Source organism: Heliangelus exortis, chromosome Z (assembly GCF_036169615.1).
Source record: "Heliangelus exortis chromosome Z, bHelExo1.hap1, whole genome shotgun sequence".
Taxonomy (NCBI): domain Eukaryota; kingdom Metazoa; phylum Chordata; class Aves; order Apodiformes; family Trochilidae; genus Heliangelus; species Heliangelus exortis.
Window position 1 is genome coordinate 11,431,612 of NC_092454.1, and position 20,045 is coordinate 11,451,656.

Sequence of the window (20,045 nt, forward strand, 5' to 3'; positions counted from 1 at the left end):
ATCAGCTTAAGAAATCTCAGCAACAAGGGATGGGTGGGGAGAACATTCCCCACAAGAAAGAATCCAAGGTCTGTAACTGCACGTTTCCCATCTAGATATTGTTGTAAAGAACTCTCCCTACAGAAGGAATAGGAGATTTGATCTAATACACAAATAAAAATCTGAAATCTCTCTGCCAGAGGTGAAAAAGGCTGTCAATAATTCATTTTACCAAAACAGGAGATCAAAGAAAAAATTCGAGTTAGTTTGACATTTTGATATGTTGGTCCAGGATTCTTTTTTAATGTAATATGTAACAAACAGCGGAGTTCATCTGTAAATGCCAGACACGCTTGTAAATCATAGAATATAGCAGGTCCTATTAATATTCACTTAAAATTTTTTAATTAATTAATTTTGACTGCCTTTTCATCTTATTTACTGGCTCTATCCAGCAGTTGTAGGTCAAGCACTGCTCTCAGAAATGCTACACAGTTTCCAAAGACAAAGTTTCAAATTTATTATCTATTTCTTCATGATACCCACCACACAGTCTGATGTCTTCTGTCAATCCAGCTGTCAGCCCAGTTTATTCAACTATCACACACTTGCTGTGAACTGCCTCTGAAAATTGTATGGTCAAGAGGCAGAATGAGGTGCCTGTGTCCCATCTCAACAGCCAGTGCAAGTTCACCCTCATATATAGTGGTTTAATTTCACTCACAATTTCCTTATGGGCATTTGGTGGAGTGGATGAAGTATATTACAGTCCAGAAAGCACAGGCTTGCAATTCACAGATTTCAGTGTTATGTTGCAAGATGTATTTACTGCAGTGGAGAACTGCCAGCAAATTTAACATATATTGCTCAAGCTCAGTCTGTATTCCCTTTGCTGAGCAGGAGACACAAGGGCACTTCTAAATTTAGAAATGGTAGGGCAAATTTTTTTCCAAAATAAAATCCTCTCTAAGATGCAGAGGATGGTTAACTGTCTGTGACTTATCTATTCCAGGGTCAAGTAGAAAAGCAAATAGTCCTGTTGTTCACCACTTTGATTAAGGATTCTCTTTAAAATACACTTTTAGGCAATGTTCAAATAGTTCTTTAAAAATCTGTTTCTCTAGAGGAAAGTCCTTGATTGCAACAACCTTCATTACAGGCTGACACTGCATGTGCTATCTTTGTCAGGAAAGGAGTTGTCACTCAGGTCCTGAGCATGGCTGCATCCTACAACCTCCTGGTTACAGATTTGTAGATCCCTGGGTTTCCAATATATTGTAGTTTTTAAATTACAATTTACATTGGTTGTTCTATCCAGAAAAGAACTGTAGCTTGATGGAGTGGGTACCAGTTTCTGAATGTAATGACAGTCCAGATGGTAAAGCTGTTATCTAATCCAGATGATAAAGTCCAAATCTTTGTTACATCCAGTCAGTTGTGAACAGAAAGAGTCAAAAGGATGTTGTGGGTTTTTTTAACCTTTTTTTTAACTGTTTGCAGAGCCTGATGCTGACAGTTGCACCTTTTGAAATCCTATGGCACTGCTGGCCATCCAAAAACAGTGCTCACAAAACCTTGCCTCCCTTGGTGGACTACTTTTACCCATGCTGGCATAAAAGGGGGTCATCTTCCCTGCCAGAGGGAGTGAGCAGCCAGAGGGTAGCTTTTTGCCCACACACTTCAACCCCAAGAAATCCCATTGCCAAGAAATCACATCCCCTCATACAGTGTCTCCTGTCTTGGTGCTGTTTCTAGGGAAGCAGCTCCAAGGATGAGGTCTTCAAGCCTGGGCCACTCACACTCTTCCACCTGGCTGTCTCTTGGGTATCCCCTAGACCGTGCAGGTGTTGCACCATGCTGAGAAGAGCAAGTCCTGGCCATGGATGCAGATGGCATACCTGCAGGTGGGGCCTGCAGGTGGCCAGAGGTGGCCTTGGGTCTTTCCTTAACCACACAGGGAATATGCACAGGGATGAGATAAAACATTAACATTCAAGCTAAAGATACCTCTTGAGTCCTTCTTAAAGCAAATACATTTTTAGCCTTTTATTTTTTTTTTTTTTTCTGCAGTGACAATAAATTTGTTAAGTCACTTGGATGCTTTTGAAAACTTCAGTCACTATTGGAATAATCCCAAAAGAAAATGGGAAAGCAATCTACTGACACTCACTCAAAGGGCTATGCTGCAAGCTGAAAATCTCTGAAATCTACTTTAAAAAAGCTGCCCCAGAGCAGGAGGTGAAGAACTGCCACAGCCGGCTGGCATGTGACAGACTGACATACAGCAGAGTCCCATCTGGCAGCATAAATTTTATTTCTGATTACAAAAAAACACAGCCCAGAGGTGGGGGGGGAGTTGGATGGGGAGCTGGCAGCTCAGACCACAGCCCCCCACCAAGGCGACCCCTGCCAGTTCTGAAGCGGGTGCCCTGCCCTGTTCCCAGCAACACCATCCATGGAGAAGAACAGGGGCACTATCCTAAATTTATGGAGGTTTAAAGCACAAGACCTGACTGTACTCTCAGGTCTGTCCACTCTCAGGTCTTCAACGACGAAAATCAGGAGGCAGGGAAAAAATGTTCCCCTGATACGCAGTACGAGCATAAACATGTTATTTTTTGAAAGGCTGTACAAAGGTTAAGTCTTTAATCCCTTTAATCCAGGCGACAAACAAACAAAACCCCAAGAACGGGATCCCAGAGCACAGCTGAGAGCTGCCAGTTCTCTTTCAGGGGCTCTCCATTCACCTCTGCAGCACTTTAAGAGCCTCCAGCTAAAGTTGCTACAGAGGAAATAGATGCATGCATGGCTTTATTCACAGTTCTTTAAAGCTTGTCATGGACAACTTGGCAGTCTGGGCTCACGTTTCAGTGAGAAGGTTTTCATCCTCAGGTTGCTGGTACCAGGGTTACTGGACTTCTAGGTCTGGCCAGAGCTCTCAAGTGCAGTGACTCCTCTTACCTGTTACTTATCCACAGAGAAAATATGGTTTCTCCCAAATAAAATAGGGTAGCAACACAGAGCAGCATCAGAAAAGAAACTATAGAGTATTTGGGACATCAAAAAGAAAGCATTTTGTTAAAGGCAGTGCATTTTTTGAGTCCTTCCTAAAGGACTCAAAAAGGGGTCATTTTAGCACCTTTTCTGGGGAAAAAAAGACTACTTTACTGGAAGCAGTATCTGTACTGCTACCAGACCACAGTAGTGTGGTACACAGACATCAGTGCAGATGCCTGAAGGGTTAACAGGATTTAGGGCCTGATCAGAGCTTATCAGAATAATGGGAAATTCTTCCACCTATTTCAACAGGAATTGGGTCACACTGCAACAACACAACTTAAACTGCAGGAAAAGTGTCACTGATTTCAGTAGCAGTATTATTGCAGTTCAAAGAAGATGTGTGGTTATGTGCCTTGCTGTATCAAGTCTATAGGAAAAATCTAAGCCAGCATACAAGCAGCACATTTATAGTTTGACACTATCTTTTCTACCATACAGGTGACCACAAACTGTTGTGCTACCACAGACGATGTGCAAGAGACAGTAATAAAATTCCACATTTCATCTGAAACCATTTTTCATCTTTCATTTGCCTGTCTTGTCAAGTGTGAGCCATCCAGGGCAGATTATGTCAATTTAGGGAAGAGTGACATGACATGATCTAAATGGCCACTGCTTCAGTAGTAGACAGATAAGTGGAAGAGTTAACAGCACTGATGTAGCCCAACCCTTAGCACAGGATCTGTGACAGCCTTTTTGGAACCAAAAAGGCCCCTTTCTCCTTGTTTTGGATACTCTCTGTGATGCAACAGCTCCCTAAGCCTCACCCCACTTTACTACCAGACAAATTGGACCTAATCTTTCACTGTGCAGAGGTCAGGCCAGGGCTGTGCTGGCAGAGCAGGGAAGCACGTGAAAGCTCTAAGGCTGTGAGATGTCCTGGTTATTAGAGCAGTCACTCTGGTGTGTATCAAGCACACCAGACCCACATAGGTAACTCTCATGGTGGATACAGGGGACTATTGCATTCCAGCTCACTGTGTCCCCACTACAGCCAGAGCTGCAAATCACATGCTGAGAGGAAAATGGAAAAGGCAGTGGAAAGATGCAGACACAAAGTATGTGATCCAGCCTATATATCTACAGGCACAGAAAAAGGAGAATGCAAAAGCTCTCACCCCATCTGATGGGACAGTAACCAAATTCAAAGGGATGTGCAGTGTCACAGGGAGCTATTGCTCTGCGTAAGCTGCCATCTGCCTCTGGTCTCAGCAAATTCTGCTAAGGCATGTTATCAGATTGAGATATATACAGCAAATGGAAAAACTAGATAGGGGTGAAAAAAAATTAAAAAAAAAGAAACCCCAAACACGCAACACATATTTCCACTTGTAACTGGGCCCTGAATCACTGTCAGAACGGTGCTGCCTCTGTCATGAGGATGGCAGGTGTATAATCTCATTTTGTAAAAAAGCAAAGGTCGCTGCAAAATTCCAGATCAGTTATGGTTTTATTTGAAAAGGAAAAAATTCCATGACCCTTTAGATCATTTTGGAAGCAGTCACCCCTCTCTCAATTCCCAGCATGGAAGTCCCCCCATGCCCAGTTTTTCATTCCACTTCCACAGAGCCTAACACTTGGGTTTTAAGACTGATTTTAAAATTAAGAGGCAATGACTGTAGCGGCCTGGAAAGGGTGAAAAGAACTACAAGGGCCAGTAAAGCCCCTTATTTAGACATCCCACATGAAGACCACCAGTGCCACACACTAACGGGCTGCCAAGCTCCCTGCCTGTCTGAGTGCTGACAGCTTTTCCATCCCTGGCAGTTCACAAGGTCGTGGTCCCTGCAGACACTTAATTCCACTTACCAGCCTGGTTTTCCTTAGCCCCATCCCTTTCATCTCTGTTCTCGCACCAGTAGGACAAGAATACGACAATTAAAGATTAATGTTATAAATGCATGGGAAGTTGAAAAATCCAGATTTTTTTGAATGTCATGCCAGACATATTCATTTTTAAACCTTCCCCTTGTGGTTTAAGACACAAAGCCAGGAGTGTCACTTTTCCCCAAATGACTGCCAATGCTTTCTTCCTCTCAGCTGCCAGCTAGTTTTGTGGGCTTAGATATTTTTCTTATTTAATTATTCACTGTAACACATGAAACATTAAGCAGCTTCTTTCCATGAAGAAATGAGTGCTGCTTCCCAATGACAACATGCTAAGTATCCTTAATAGCAGGAATAAGGAAATTAGCTTCCTAGAAGAAAGGGGAAAGGGCAGGGAAAATGAGAGAAGCTCAAAGCAGTTATATTTTACTAACACAGAAAAGATGAGACTTCATTTCTAATAAAATAGTCATGATCAGCTGACCTGGGAAATACAAGTAAAAAGAAACAGATTTTTTAAGTGTAAAAAGATATGTTTTCTGATAAAACTTTTGGGCTAGAATTTTTTTTCTTGATGTTTGTGGAGATCAGTCAGTGAGGAGGAAGACACGGGTGCAATGTTAAGATATGTAACAGTTCTATTTTCTGTACTAAACCTCTGATAAGTGTGAGAAACATCTGCTCTCCAGAAGAACAGAAAGTTAAAGGATTAAGTCAATAATGAAAGCCATTCCAAGCCACAATTTTTTCCTGTAAAAGCAGAACTGCATAGACAACTTTCAGTGTGTGCTCTACTCATTTAATGTCTTCTGCAGCAGCACTAAGAGATGGTCTCATCAGGTTACAGACCCTTGTAACCTCCTGACAGCATCCCACACCACTGCTCTGCCCTAATCTCACCATCAGTCCAGCAGAGGACAAACCTGGTGACCTTGTCACTGCGACTGGTTTTGATGAAACCCTTTACCCTGTCCTTGAAAAGCTGAGTAGGATTGTGTGGGCAAGAGGATTTTTTTCCTGATTCTGGTGTTTATTTGTTTTGTCACAGAGGTAAAATTATCCCTGTTTGAGTACTTAGAGCTGTTGGCTGTGGAGATAATCTGCATTAGCAGCTGTACAGTGGGTGGTTAGCAGTTTCAAATCTGTAGCTGGAAGCAAAGAAGTCATTTTGCACAGCACTATAGGAAGGAACACAGAGCACACAGGACAAAAGCCCCACCATATGCCCTGTGCAAAAGTTCATTTCCGCAACAAGAACTCCTGTCCTTTGCTGGCAAGGTGTAGGGTGAATGCTCAGCTGTGTCCTCCTGTGCTCCCCCACCTCCCATGGCTGCGCCTGAAAGACCCTGAGCAATGAAGCCTCAAGCAATGACCCAATGAAGCCTGTACTCCTGAAACTGCAACATTTACTCTCTATGCCTTCCCAAAAGGAGACTGATTACCAGAAGGACAGCTTAAAACAGCAGGTCCCACCATCTTGGTTAAGAGCCACAAACTCACTATCATGAAGCTGAATCCCATTAACCTTTGAAGGAAAGATGGCTCAAATCTCCTACCAGGGCACAGCTTCTCTGGGAAAGGTGGTACAAAGTGCCTACTGACTGTGGATAAATATTTAGTGTATAAACACTGCTCTATCTGAACTCTCAATCTGTTAATTCACCAGACAGAAACTCCTTGCCCATTTGTGTCTGTCTGGAGAGCCATAGCAAGCTGCTCTTTCCAAAACCAGGACAGCTTCAGTTTGCACACTTTGCTCTGGGGATTTCCAGTTTCTCTCCTCCCACCTTCACTTTCTCTGCAGTTGCTGAGCCTTAGTCCTGGCAAAGAAGTCTGGAAGCCAGGGTGGGGTCAGGGCCGAGCAGATTTCAGGCTGAAAGATTTATAAAGAACAGACACCAAGACCAAAGTGCAGGAAATTAATAGGAGATAGCAGTGGATGCGAAACATCCCAGGGACAGGAGTGACAAGAAGCAGAGATACATACTTTTCTTATTAAAAAATCTGCACATGAAAGCAGAGGAGAGCATCTTTGCTCTCAACATCCCTGCATCATGCTATCTGTTCCCTTCTGCATGGCCTGAGACACACAACTTCAGCTACAGTTTAAATGCCATCAATAGAGTGGTTTTTGGTTGTTGGGCACTTGTTTTGGTCTTTTAGCAGTTTTGCCACCACTGTCTATGCAAGTGCCTTAATGTGGTGCATGACTGCGGAAACACCGGCAACATTCACGGAACCATAACTGCACAAAAGATCTGTAGGCACAATTTATAATATCTGGAACACATTAAAAAATAGAATATATAGTTCCCTCAGCAGCTGTACTACTTTTCTCATGGTCTTTACTAATTAACATACATGGAGGAGGTACCAACAATCACAGACCCAAGGTCATGTTTATCTTCCCTTTTAAACAAGGCACAGAATAGTATCTTCAGCACTGACAATGCTGCAGTCTCAAGTGTCACAGAAGTAAAACTTCAAAGAGATTCTTTGCCATAAGTCCCTCTCTTCTTCTTTCTTTTTTTCCCTTTGTTTTTGAATTACAGAAATTAATTGAATATGGCACCCTTGTGGAGTGGTCTCTTCTGATCCACTCAGCCAACTCTTTTGTTTCCCAGCTCTACAACTGCAAATCCTTCCTGGGCTTGGGAACTGCAAACCTGAGTGGTTTCTCGCCCTGTCTGCCTCTCTGCCCTCATTCCCACCCCTCTCATGAAAACGAGCTGTGTTTTGGCTGCCTTCCTTGATGTGCATTTTCTCAGAGTGGTAATTTGCATTATAAAATACACAGGGATGAATTCACTTAAATTGTGATCCCAAAGGGAAGCATTAAAAAACATTTTGAGGCATTCCCAACATTTCAGCTGCCATCTCTTTAAAAGTAATCTCCACAATGTGACCAATTTTTATATCTTCTAGTACTGTTTCAAACAGTGTGCTATGTTCATCACCTTAAGGAGTTAAAGTTAGATGATCTGTGTTGTCTCACAATGAGGAAAGAGAGGAAAGAGACAGACAAGGCAGATGTTTTATTTATGCCTTAAAATTGGATGTGGAAAGATTTATAAATGGATTAATTTTAATTAGTGTCCTCATTCCGTTTATGGAAAAAAAAAAAACTGAAAAGCATGCCTTAAAATTAATGCACTGCTACCCTCCATATTAACAAATATGTCAAGTCTTTGCTTGTTTTAAAGCCCCTTTGTTGCTTGGAGTTTCCTTAAGATCTATCAAAAGCAGACCCCAAACAACTATTTTCAGGAACCATGCTGAAATAAAGCATGAGACAAATATTTTTCTTGCTGTTTAGCAAGCCTGCCCCCGTAAGTGTTACCTTACAGGGTAAATGTTTGCACAGTGGCCTTTGCATTCTATCTTTCAGCATGGTGGAGGCATCTCATCCCTCCAAACTCATCCCAAAGAACATCTTTGCTGTTCAGTAAGTTAAAACTAGGTACTGTCCCAGGCCAGAAGCATCTGAATAATGGCTTTAACATTTGTCTCTCCTTGAATGGTTTCTCTAGTGGCTGCAGAAATTAGATTCCTTGCAGATAAAGATCAGGTACGTAGGAAGATTTTTAAGAGATCACATTTTATGTCTTGACATTTACATTATATTTCATTAGGGCACAAATCAAAAGTGGAATCACTAAAACCCAGCAAGACCAAAAAATAGTTTTGTCTTTCTGGAGCTCAGTAATCCAGATCCTGGATATCTGAGTTCCTTCTGCAAATGCCACAACCACAGACAGGAGCATTACCAACCACTGGCCTTCGTCCTCATCTTCTTCACACTTACTCCTGACAAACACAGAGATGTGTCTGCCTCAGAGGCTTTGCCTAGCAGTGCAAACTAGGCAAGAAAATCCCAAGCCATTTGCTACCTACAGGAACCAAACACTCAAACTCTTTATACACAAGTTTGCATCCCACCTTTTTAATTTGTTCTACATTTTAGCACCATCTCTGAAGATATCCTCTCTAATGTAGGCCCCCATGAATAAGCTCTCTCAACTGAGCTGCTCCTTGCATAAGATTTTCCCCACTGCCTACACCCACCATCATGGTTTTCCTTGTCTCCCACCTCAGTCACTGCAGCCTCTCTCCTCCCCAGTCTGACTTGCTTCCACTCCAGCCAGCACCACAACTGAAATAATATATTTTAAAATTTACATTGTGCTACTCCTGTTTTCTGTTTCTTCAGCTCACTGCTGCAAACACCTCCCAGTGTTGACTTTGACATCTATTGACACACACTTTGACTTCACTCTCCATACCAGCAGGTTTCAGCCCAATCACAGCAGCCCACACATTGCATTTCACAGTCAAGCCCCTGTTACTCTTTCCTGTGCCAGAAAGGGCTGGAAAGAGCTTGCTCCAAAGCCTCCTACAGTGCTGATGCCCAGGCTATGTGCTGCCCAGCCACCATGTGCTGTCAAGTGAAGGGTACTGACAGGAGAAATGATCTTCACATCTACACAAACTGGGACATGTGGCATTTCCAGAGGAAGGATGGGACCTCTAGCTCTCACTGCATTCCCCTCATCATCTTCTCCTCTTCCACACGCCTCCTGAGAGCACCTTGCCCTCTCTTCACTGCTCAAATACATCAAGATGACTACTCTGCAGCTCCTAGCAACCTGACTTCAGCCTCCTGCTCCTACTCCAGTAGGCAAAAAGGCAGTCCAGCCAGGCATTAAATGAAACCCCTGGCTGTTTCAGAGGGTTTGTTGCTGTTGTGACACCCTCAGCACAACCCGCCTGAGCATTTTAGGATGCCACAGCTGTGAATGATGGACTTGTGTAGGCTGATGTCTAGCACCTTTCTGTGCTTCAGGCCAAAGAAAAGGGGGAGGGAGAGAGAGAAGTGACACTTTCCCTTTCCATTTGATGAAAGCAAAATCTGATGGAGGAGGGGGGGAGAAACAGACTGGGCACTAAGCCCCTTATTAATTAATGCGTGTTCTGAAAAAAAGAAATGCAACTGTGCACTCATTTCTGCTGGTTTCTAGGAGCTTTTGTGACCTTAATAATTCATGTTTATGCAAGCTGCTTATAATGTGAACCAGTTGTTTTGTGTAGATTTTCTCTACTGCATTTAACAGAGATTAATATATCTAGCTGTGAAATGAGCTTGGCTCAAAGGGAAACATAAAAAAAAAAAGAAAATGGTGTTTCTATAAGGACAAACAAAATTCACAACTTATCTGGAATAATTTTTCATCCATTATTGATACACACAAGGTAAAAACTTGAAAAATGGGGGGTTTTTTTTATATTTTTTTCCCCCAGATTCATCCTTTCCCTTTCCTCTTCTTGTCTTGGCAGCATTTCCTATACCATAAAGTTTCACTGATCCTCAAATACTTAATCAGTGTCTTCTGCCTGTTTTGCTTTTCTTCATAGCAACAAGAGAGGAAGGGAGAGGGATTAAAATACCAAAGTGGGCAGGAAAACTAAGAGGACAGGTAGAGCTCCGGAGACCTACTAAAACATATTTTGGATACAAATTTGGGTTCCTGCAGTGCACAGCACTGCATGGCAAGAGGATTGCTAGCACAAGGAGAGGGTTCATTTTTTCAGACTTGTGCCCATCACCCCTGGACATAAAATTCCTCTAGGAAATCACTTCAAGTGGTGCAACAGCTTATCCCTGACCACCTAGTCAAAAGAAAGCATGACAGCAGCCAGAAGCAGAAGATGGTTATTGTCCCAAATGCTTTTATAAGCCTTTCCTGATTAGGCAATCCTTACACATTTTCCGCTGAAACAAACAGGTCTTGGAAAAAGCTACATTCACTTTGTATCAACACAAGCTAGACTGCTTTTCTTTCCCTGGCTTCAGGATCTGACCAGATTTATGGGGAACCAAGAACCTGCTCTTTCCTGGGCAGCTTTGGAATGAGACAGGGGCATCATTGTGAAGATTCACCTCTCCCAAACACTGGCAAGTTTGGGCACATCCCTGCCAGCCCACGTAGAAACTGGCAGCTCTTCCATAAAGACACTTGTGGGTTTTTTAACCTGATTACACTTAAACAAGTTCTTATTTCAGAAAAACACGGTGCCTCATTTCAACTGGAACTGCAGTTTGCATCTCAATATAAACTGCTAAACACAGGTGGCACCTGCACTTCCCAGCAAACAAAAAGTTGTTGTCTGCAGCAGAGGAAGAGCAAACCATCACTGAAGTGACAGCAGCTTCACAAAATCAATAGAGGTGGGAGCTGAAAAAAGAAGATGACAGTAAAAGCCACAAGGTTTTGTTGCAGGTTTGATCAAGTAGATGGATCATCATCCCCAAAAGATCTTTTTTTTTAATCCACAAATAAGGGATGCTGACACTTAACACAATTCACACAAGTGCTGACACCCACAGCTTGCACAATGGACTTGCCACACCAACCACTTTCTTCAGTCTGTGCAGCCAGGCAAATGCCAGGCAGCTGCAGACCAAAATGTGGTTTTAACACAAATACCAGGTCTTCCACAGAAAAGTTCAAGTTCAGTTTTGACAGACTAGGAGTCACTTCTGTTGTGTTTCCAGCCTTCATTCAGTTAATGTTCAACAAGCCATTAAGAAAATAATGTAATTGGTCTTAGCAGCTCACATTGCTTTTTAGAACAAAATGCAGCCTCCTCCCTTCCACCCACACAGAAGTCAATGGATCCAGGCATAGCCCTAAGAGTACCAGCCCATGGCTGTGTCACTGCCAGTAGCTAAAATAATATCCACTACCTTGACCCTCAAATAGTATATAAATTTTTTTAAATCTCTGAACTTTTTGCTGTAGTTATTTGTGGGCTGTAAAGAGAGAAACATAGTTTTGCTCAATGTAGTTTTGGTACTTTACTCAGTTAACATTTAATCCAAGCTCCATCAGATTTAACGCCATTCCTACTCCAGGTTAGGATTATCCCCACTGAACATTGAGGAGAGACATGGAAAGACATTCCTTAGAAGATCTTCCAACCAGTAATGCTTCCTTCATTCCACCATCCCTGAGCTAACATCTCATCTATGGGAAGTATTAAAAGGCTACAGACACAATAGTTAATAACAAAGTAATCTGTATCAAGGCAAGACTTCCTTCTCACACACTCATTTTTCCAAAGTTTCTCCACACACTGAAAAGCCATTGTCATATTAGAGGGACAGTGAAAGCGTGAAATACCAACTCTAAAGAGTTTCCATGTGTTTGTCAAACTGAGCTACCATTTTTGATGGCTGCCCACATCCATGAAAAGGCCATGTAAAGGATATGGGGTTTAGGACTAACAAACTTCAAAAAAGTTGCTTTGGAAAAATTGCAACTGTGTTACCTAAACCTTCCTGAACCTCATGCCTTAATATGTGCATTACAAGAGAGCAGTTGTCATCTCTTTGGCACTGTACAGCCAGGGATTTCACATCCATTTGAATGGAGTAGTCAAGCTGTATCCATGCCAGGAGTACCACAGTCAGCCAGTCCTGACAGTTTCCTTCAGTTATAACTATAGGCCATTACCTCTCACTTAGAATACAGTTAAAAGTAAATAAATGTAGGAAGTACCAAATGATTTTGCTGAATGTTCTCCAGACAAATATTAATATCTCATCCCCAAGAATCAAAATTAACTGGAGGAGAAAGAATATTTTAATTGATATATCTCTATGCTGAAAAAATGGCACTTGAGTGACAGGCAATTACACGCCAAGCAATTTCTATTTCATAGCATAGTGGAACAGATAAGTCAGGAAGAAGCAAAAAAAAGATCCTAAATGTGCCAAGAAATAAAATTTGTGTGCACTGACTGTATGATCAATGCAAACATAACCACAAACATTTACATAAGAATAGTGCAGTAAATAACCACACCACAGCTGAGACATTTACAGCCACATTAGTAAATACACTTTCACTTCTCGCAGAGAGGGTGGCAATTCATTAAACCACCCAAACAAGACATCTCAAAATCATCAGTCATGCTTTAATTATAAAGAATCCTTTTGAAAGCACAGCAGAAGTCTAGATGACCCAGCAGGCCCTTTTCATCCTAGCTATCCAGAAGCACCATACTTCACCACACTTCACACTACCCACTGGATAGAGGTTTAGGTCCTTTGATGATCATGGGGATGTGGACTGAAAAGCAAGGCCGGTGGCCAAGAGAAGCCCATCACACCCAGTTCCCCACAGCCCCACACCTGACAGCAGCAACAGCACACCAGCTGGAATAACTGCACGTTTTGGAGTGGTGCCATTAATTTGTTTGTTGCATCTATTTATTCTCAGATGAACTATGAGACAGAGGATGTCTGTTATTCCGTATATGAGGGGAGATGGATCACTGCTGGAACAGGACATGTCACATCTCATCTGCAACAAAGACACCTCCCTGCTCAGCTCCTCACCCCAAGAAGTAAGGATCCAAGTAAAACCCATATGGCGAAAGGCTGCTCAGTAGTTCAGATGAGATGCTATGCTTTCCTGCAACAAAGAGGAAGACAGTAAGGTGTGTGGGGGAGATAGTTAAAGGAAGGGTAATACAATATATGCAACAGGGAGTCTGAAAGGCAAGCTGGAAGCTGGCCTGAAGTCAGCCCACTCATACGAGTGTGTTCCCAGAAAAAATGTAGTGAGTGTGTTTCTAGCAGAAATACCTGTGAGTGCTTGAAAGCTGGAAACCAGTACTGCAGACTTAGGATACAGATCACCATGAGATAGCTCATCACCACTCATGAAAGTCTCAAGTTCTTCATTCCCAAGCACACTGGGAAACACTTAGGAACATAAGACCAGGATTAATATTTAAAGCCAAACAGCTGGTTAATGTTTAATGTTTAAAACCTGTCTCCCTTGTCATCTGACATCCTTCATGATGGGATCTGAGTTAGATGAGACAGGGACTTCAGTTTTTAATACGAAGTCAGTTGCCATCAGAGCTCCCTGCCATACCCAATTAAAGCTGACGGGCCAAGAACCAGGCACTGCAACAGCAGAGGTGGCAGCTAACAGTCCCCTCTATCCTTCCCTACCAGTGCAGGGACAGCAAGGAGCTGCTCAGGCTGCACCATTTTCATCAGAACACCAGACTTGCACTAAGTAAGCAGAGGCTTTGAAAGGGTTTGATGTTTTGGCACAGATTTTGGACAGAAGCTCTCTCCAACCCATACCATTTTGAAGTCTCCTTTTGAACTTTCATTGTATTGAGAAATATGCCCACAGATCATTCCTTGGTCAGCCCAAGACCATCACTATCAGTAAAATATATATCTCTATTAAAGATAGAGTTACCCCACTCTACTGGACAATTAATTACTTTTGGTCTGGGAGCACAGAGAGGAGCAGCAGTGTGTTAACTCCTTCCTGCAGTCAGATCATGATTACTGACTTACATAGCTGTTATACTTGTGCACAGCTGGAGGCATGGAGAAACCCTTCTGCAGAGGGGCACAGGTTGTATTTTACCTGTCTGCCCTGAAGGCTGAGAAGATGAGAGCACTGCTAAACCTACAGACAACTTGCAATCAGATGGTGGCACTGGTAAGATGAGATCTAGTGAACTCCAAATTATTTAGGGAAGACCAAGCAGCTGGGTTGCTCTCATACAGATGTGTAACACCCAAGAGGCAGCAGCCGGATGTTTTCCCTGGAAGGCAACAGTGAACAGAGCAGGGATGGCATCTGTTTTACTAGCTCCAGCCTCTGTAAAACTTCTGGGCAAAGCCTGTTTGAGACTTCACAAAGAGAGACGTGAGTGTGAAAGCTGTCCTCTGTTTTGTAGGTCAGGAAGGCTTTGGGGTTGGCACGGTGTCAGCTCACGAGTACTCTGCAAAGTGCGCTTTAATTTTTCATTACTACAGCACCTACAGACTTTGATTGAAATAAATAATGAACCAATTTGTATCATGAATCTAAGAATCCCTCTTTTCTGGACCCCATCACAGAGACGATTTTCTTGCCAGTGACAAGTGTTAATGCATTTATGCCCTAGTTTCCCACAGTGGATGTCACCATTGAAATGTCAGGAAGGAAGGTTAGAGCCGCTTTTTCAGACTGCTCGCGTCAGCCTCAGCAGTCCGTTTTGGATGAAAACATCCCAGCAGAACACATGAAAGAAGGCTGGATTTTAAACAGCACAGCAAAAGTCTTTGTGTCATCTGTGATTAAAACAGCACTGAATAGGTCTTTCCCCCATTCTTCTCAGAGATAGGGCTCTGCTCTGTAAAACTGCAGGGTTTTTTTTCACAGAATGGTGGAAGTTTAACAAATCTTTAATGTGGTTAGAAACCATTTTCTACACTTTCCCCAGTTTTCAATCCTCTTCCTTCTGGTAACTCCCCCAGCACAAATCCTGGCAGGCACTGCTTCAATTATGAAAGCCATCAGAGGACAGACAGACAGACAGACACTCACCATGGTGGGAGCCCAAAGCAGTGCCTACCTTCACTTCTCATGAAACAGAAATACCCAAAATCAAAACCCAGTGGAATTCAGATCCTCTGTTTGATTTGAACCATTTGGCCTGTGTGAATTTTAATACACAGTTATTTGGGTAAAAAACCAATTATCAAAAGTAGCCTTACTGTAACTGCAAAGTTTTGCCAAATTAGTTTAATCCAATTCCATTTCAAGAGGAATTTTGATTAAGTGCACACAGTAAATGCTGTAACCCACCCAGGTACTAATCCCCTTTGCAAACTGTCTAACACTGCAGAGAAAGTCAATAAAATGCTGGCCAAATCAAACAGTAATGAAATTAAAGCACAATTGGCATGGCTTAGTGCAATGCTCTAGCAGCATCTTTGGGAGACTGCACCAAAGAGGAGCCATAGCAATTAGGCAGGTATAACATTAGAAGTATTAGGTTGCAGAATTAGAGCTGCTTCCATCTCCTTTGCAAAGCTTTACAATGTCAAAGCAAGGCAGCAATATCAGTGTGTTGATACTAGATTAAGAGCCATTTTTAAACAGAAAAGGATAATTATTTTATTCCAGAGAGTAACTATAAATTAATTTTATTCACCCAAACCATCTTTGTCATTGCTGCTGAAGGACCACAGACCCTGCTCTGGATGACACCACATCGTATGCAAATCTCCATCTCAGTGCAGTGGTTATTGCATGAGATGTAATGTCTTGTGACATGGCAAAGGTCAGATTAGACTATATGAACCTCAGGCTAAATTTATCAGTTTAGTGAAAGATATTCATAACACAGTTTTTAATTGAGACAACATGAAACAAAGAACAGTACTGCTTGGTCCATTGCAGATCTGTATTAAAATGCAATATTCATGTAATCACTTTTCTACATGATTTAGTTAAAATTTGCCAGGAGAGCTGTTACTGTAATGCAAGGGTAAAAGGAGCAGAAAGCTGAAGCTCACCAAAGCAAAGTCACTGCACTCCGTTTCAACCCCAGAAGCCTCAGACACACCAGCTGGCAATAATGAAAGAGACAACACTTGAGGACCAGACCCAGTACAACTCAGAGACCTTCAGGAACAAAACACAGTTCATTACAATGGTATTGTTTTGACAGAACAAAACCCCAATTACTAACTCACTGATGTTATTTCTACTCCATCAGCAACAGGGTACGGCCATCAGTGCTGGATGTGCTGCCCAGCGTGGTGTAAAGCAGTGCCAGGCTCCCTCCAGCTCCATGTGAAGCCACCTGTCACATGGACAAGGGGGTCAAATTCAGAAAAGTACTCTTTTCTATTCTGTTTCTGCATACATTAATCTACGTGCTTATTCCTGTTTACATTATGAGACCTATGCCATAAAAGAGCTCACAGGATGTGTATTGCAGCCAAGTTAATATTGCTGTTGGAGCCTCAGCCTCTGCATTTCCTGACTTAACATTGCCCAGTTAAAACTTTTTTTTTTTTTTTTTTTTTTTAATTCTGCATTTGTCTGTAACAAAATTCAGAAATTACTTAGTACAGGAACAAAGAAAGGTACCCTTAGTAATAACATTCTGAAACAACTCAGAAATGTGCCTGCATTATCTTTTCATATCTTTCCATGGATAAAACCCAGAGGTTTTCATTTAGGGCAACTCAGCTGACCTTTCAAGAGATGAAGTGTACTACATACAAGAACTGTAGTTGAAAGAGTAACAACAAAAAAACAAGTTTTTTTTTTTTCACAGATGTTATGATTTTAAAGGCAGGAAGTCAAGAACGGTTTTACTTAAGTTGAACAGCACATTTCACAATGCTTCTGCAGATGAGCTAAGGCAGATGGACCTTACATGAAAGCCTTCTCCTACCTCGCGACACACACTGTGCGCCCTTACACCCAGCCAGACTCCTGCCCAGAGCTGTTTCTTCATTCTGTAAATCTACTGAAAAGGTAGAAAGACACCCAGGACAATTTCATGAAGACACGCAACACCTTTTAAAATTTGGTCTTTACAACACAGAGGTTTGATGTCACCAGCATTGCCTAACTAGCCCTGCAGTAGATAACCTGCCATGCAAGGTAGCTGCAGCTCCCTCCATTCCTAGGAAAGCCTTTACAACACTACATGGACTTTAAATTTCTCTCCCAACTTTGCCCTGGGGAGAACTGGAGTGTTGATTTCTGCCCTGGGACTCCTGAGCATCCCTGGCTGGACTTAGCCCGGCTGTGCCCCTGGCAGGGCTGCTGGCAGCTGCCTTTGCCAGCTCAGGAGCTGGTAAACCAGACTAAACATCTACACAGACACCAGGTTTTTCAGACAAGCAACCCCCTGTCCACATTGTGAAGGGAACACAAAAAAGGCTTCATGTCATGAAAACTTAAAGACTTCAAGCTCTTTTAAATAAAAATTAATAAGAAATCATATCCTGCTTCTGTAAAATGTGCGTGAGTTTTATAAAAGTAAAAAAATAGGTTTCCTCCAGGCTAAGCACTGGATAATTTTAAAGAAAAAAGACTTCAAAGACACATTTTACATTCTATTTGCATTCAGGCATTTTGTTTTTCAGAAAACTATTACCACAGTAGTATTGCAGACTATTCTTCCACATACTGCGAGCTTTGGCTAACCAAAATATAATTTGTCCAGTGCAAGACTCACGCAAGAGGAGAAGCCACTCTACAAAACGGCAAAGTTTGTGAGTCATCCCAAGGGATTAGCACAGCTTTTGCAAAGACATGAATCCTGGACATGAAAGTGAGGGTTGCTAAGGCGTGCAGGCATCATTGTTTGCCTTAACATCAAGGCAGAGGAACGTAGACCAAAGCGTCGAGTGCTCTGACAAGAGGATCTGCTCACAGCCATTCCTCCTGCCCCTTTGCCAGAATAAGAACAAAGCCCAAGCCCTGATGGCTCCTGAGAGCCACTGCATTGGCCAGAACACACCAGCCCCTGGTGACAATCCCCCACCAGCTGTTGCAGCCCCCAGGGATGAGGGAGTGAAGGCACATCAGGCACCTCTCCTCCCGCACGGCCCCGCCACGCGCTCTCCAGATAGAAGGAGCAGAGAAGATTTGACAGCCAGTTCAGAGAAATTCATGAGCATTTCAGTTCATTAAAAGGCTACTGAGGGAAAGCACTGAGGTTAACGGGATGGACTATATTAAGCCCATTTATAGCTTTATAGTCCCTTCAAAGAGACATCAGAGCTTTCTACAGCCAGTATAATGGTCAGGTAGTTACCCGCTGAGATGGGTTTAAGAGAGTTCCCCAGGCCACCCGAAAGGGGGGCAACACAGTTAACTTCAGAGGTCAGATACTTTCCTCCTACGTATCTCATCTACAAGAGGTCCCTGGGTTTACAATACTGCCTGTATCGCTGCCCACTTTCTGCAGACAAAAGTATTTAACGACACGGAGAATCACCTTCTGATGGCCGGGGGGGGGTGGGGTGGGAGAGGGAGGGAGTATCAGGCAGATGTTTCAGATGCTTCATGCTGTCTGATCTTATCAAACTGCTGCATATAGGGAAAAGGGGGTGGTTGCTGTTTTTCTGTGACTGACATCCCTCTTCCTCATATCCCCGGGCCCTGCTGCACTGCAAGACAGTAACACACTGCCACGACACGACCTAAGCTGCAGCATGAAGGTACAGCACAAAGTGTCACAGCAGACGATGGAGCTGCCCCGTGCCCTCCATGTGCATACGCCGGGGTCAGTCAGCAAAGCATAATCCAGGCAGAACGCTAGCAAACACCCCCAGACCAGGTGATGCACCCCATAGGGTACTGATGTACCCACAGGGTACTGAAACCCCACCAACCCCAGGGGATGGACACTAGTAATACCCTGTCCCATTGACCTCTTGTGCATGGGAGTCCTGCTGGTCTCTAGGGGATGCGCCCCACTGACACCTGGAGAAGTCCCCACGGCCATCGGGCACGCACCCCAATTCCACCCTGCATGTGGGATGCCCCCTTCTGGGAATGGAGTCCCAAGTGTCGTGGGGAAGGTACCGCACTGGCACCCCGGGGGGGCTGCAACCCACTAACCCTGCGAGAGAAGCTTCAGGGTGGGGGAATGCAGCCTGCTGACCCCAGCAGATGGAGACCCCTCAGGGCACCCACCCATCTCCGGGCAGACGGAAACCTTGCTGGCACCGGCGTCAAGGCTAAACCTCACCGACTACCGAGGAATGAAGCCCCCGGTAGCGGTGTCGGGGGAAATTACTCCCACCGGCCGCCGGAGAATGGAGCCCCTAACCCCGACCCGCTGCGGCAGTGCGGGGGGACGCAGAGCCCAAGCCCAGCCCCGTCATCCCCGTTCACGAGGGAGCGAAGCCGCCAGCGGGGCAGGCACCGGCCGGCCCCCGCCCTCCGCCCCGGCCCGCAGCCCTCCGCCCTGCACACCCCCCCCCCCCACTCACCTCGGCGGGAACGGGGGGGACCCGGCACCCTGACACCTGCCCGGCGATCCCGGGGCAGGGCGGCCCCCGGCCCGGCGCCGTTCCCTCTCTGCCTGACGCACCGCCGCGCTGCCCGCCCGGACCAGCCCGGCCCGGTCCCGGCCCGGGGAGCGGCGGGCGCGGCCCCGACGGGGCGGGAGGCGCGGGGATCCCGTGAGGGGCGGCCCGACGGGGCGGGCGGTGCGGCAGCCCTTCGCGGGGCGGTGCCCGGGCGGGGTTCCCCCACCCTCCCCGGGACCCTCCGGGAGAGCCCGGTAGACCCCGGGCTGCTGGCGAGCCGGGGGGCAATCTGTAATGTGCTGCTGAGGGGGAG

The 20,045-nt window shown here is 44.3% G+C and overlaps 2 protein-coding genes across 5 annotated transcripts in view; one reads left to right on the forward strand and one right to left on the reverse strand.

Annotated features, from left to right (window-relative positions):
• PDZD2 (PDZ domain containing 2) overlaps positions 1-19,831 on the reverse strand; it is a 201,353-nt gene extending 181,522 nt beyond the window's left edge. For all 4 annotated transcript variants that reach the window (XM_071731274.1, XM_071731272.1, XM_071731273.1 and 1 more), the window contains exon 1: positions 19,694-19,831. The gene's annotated coding sequence lies outside the window, so the exon portion shown is untranslated. The remainder of the gene's footprint in view (positions 1-19,693) is intronic.
• Positions 1-20,045, forward strand: part of SUB1 (SUB1 regulator of transcription) — a 257,386-nt gene that overhangs the window by 52,436 nt on the left and 184,905 nt on the right. The window lies entirely within an intron of this gene.